Raw genomic sequence first — 1928 nt, forward strand, 5'->3', positions numbered from 1 at the left:
GTATCTTTTTCTTTGATTTTTTTGGTGATTTTAGGAACATTTTTGGCATTTTTTTTTTCTTTAAACCTTTTTGTTAATTTGTAAATCTTTAGATTTTTTTTTTTTTTTTAAATTTTCCAGTTCTTTTTTCTTGAAAATTTGGTTTTAAAAGAAAAAATCTTTGGCAGTGTTTTTCTTTAAAGATTTTCAACTTTTTTTCTTTTCTTTAAAATATTTTGGTGATTTATAAGGAAGATTTTTGGCATTTTTTTTTTCTTTTCATTAAAATTGCTTGTTTTATTTTTGAGTCTTACTCTAATTTTCTTACTCTAACTCTAATGTTGGCAGTTTTTTTAGTTTTAATTAGTAATTTTGAAAGAAAACCCCTGAGCTTGCAGGTTTGACACCATTCATCACAGCCAGAAGCTGTAAAAATACAAATTATCGTTTGCTCTGCACAAAAAAAGTGACGTCGATCCAGGTCTCAAAGGGTTAACTCCAGTGAAAATGAAAATGACTTCTTTCTTCTGTCCTCTTCACCATCGGCTCAGCTGTTTCAGTCTTCATCGCGTCCACAAACCCAAGTGATCGCCCGTCCACATGTTGAATTAACTCTTCAAACTATCAGTTTATCATTATTTCTTATAAACAATATTTTACAACTTTAACAAAGTTTTTTTTCATGAAAAATCTTCTGTGATTTTTAAAGAAAAAAATGGCAGTTTTTTTTTCTTTAAAAAGTTTAGACTTTTATTTTTCTTTAAAAAAATTTTTGTGATTTTCAAAGCAGTTTTTGGTGATTTGTTTTCATATACATATATTTTTTTAATCTACCAAATCTTTTTTCCTTCACAAAGTTTTGCAGATTTTAAATAAAATGTTTTTGGCTATTTTTAGTATGGCTATTTTTATTTATTTTTTTTGATTTTTAAAGAAAATGCTCTTTCTTAATTTCTGTCTTTCCGCTCCCCCACTGGCTCAGCCTCCGTTTCAGTCTTCATCGTGGCCACAAATTCCGGCGATCGCCCGTCAAAGCTGCCGCCGCCGGACACGCCGCCATATTGAATTAGCTGTTAACACTATTTATTGTTTATCTTTATTTCTTATAAACAATATTGATGACGTTGACACCGTCTCCAGCAGCACAGTCGGACACACACAGAGGAATAGAAAATAAAATTAAATACACATTCTGACGGTTCGGGACAGAGCGCCGCTGATCTCAGGTCAGATCCTGCGAGCGGCGGGCGGGGCCGACCGCGGCCGACCGCAGCCGAGCGGCGACAGCAGCGCTGATCTCAGAGCGGCCTCCGAACCGCCAGCAACAAGAGCTCCTCCTGACCTGGACGCTCTGTCTCCGGTTTGTTTGTTTTTAACCAATCAGCAGCTTCATCAGGTGACACCAGGAGAGGGAGGGGCCTCCGCCGCCGCCCCGCCTCCAGGAGGAGCAGGAGGCGCCTCTCATTGGTGCAGAGGACGGCCAAAGTTTCGGCACCGCAGACCGCCGACGGTCCGCTCGGCTTCAGTCCCCCCCCCTCCCCCCCCCCCCTCGACGGCGAGCCGGGCTGCGATTGGTGGAAGCGTGAGAGGGGGGCGGGGCTCACTGCTGTTTGGAGCGCCAGAACCGCGAGGCGATGGAGCCGAGGGAGAGTCCCTGCTTCTTCTGCTGGGAGAGCTCGGCCAGACGCTGCTCCTCCTCCTGACGGACACACGGACGCACAGACGTTAAAGGAGGTCCACAAATAAACAATAAACAACAAACAACAAACAACAAATAAACTGCAGGAGGCGTCTGATTTCTCACCTGCGCCAGCTGAGCCTGACGGCGCTTAAACGCCTCGATGGGGTCGTCCTCCAGAGCGTAGTTCTCCAACACTGAACGCACGTCGTCCACGCCGCTCAGAGCGATGGCTGCCGGGAAGGAGGAGGAGGAGAACAAAGAGGAAGGA

General features: G+C 43.2%; 1 long non-coding RNA gene across 1 annotated transcript; it reads right to left on the reverse strand.

The window, feature by feature from the left end:
- Nucleotides 1-1061: 1061 nt before the first annotated feature.
- On the reverse strand, nt 1062-1910 carry LOC121938059. The gene is made up of 2 exons (XR_006105236.1): nt 1784-1910; nt 1062-1678 (listed from the first exon to the last, which is right to left on the reverse strand). It is a non-coding gene; the product is annotated as an uncharacterized LOC121938059 (long non-coding RNA).
- Between the last annotated feature and the right edge of the window lie 18 nt (nt 1911-1928).

Source organism: Plectropomus leopardus, unplaced genomic scaffold (assembly GCF_008729295.1).
Source record: "Plectropomus leopardus isolate mb unplaced genomic scaffold, YSFRI_Pleo_2.0 unplaced_scaffold28326, whole genome shotgun sequence".
NCBI lineage: Eukaryota > Metazoa > Chordata > Actinopteri > Perciformes > Serranidae > Plectropomus > Plectropomus leopardus.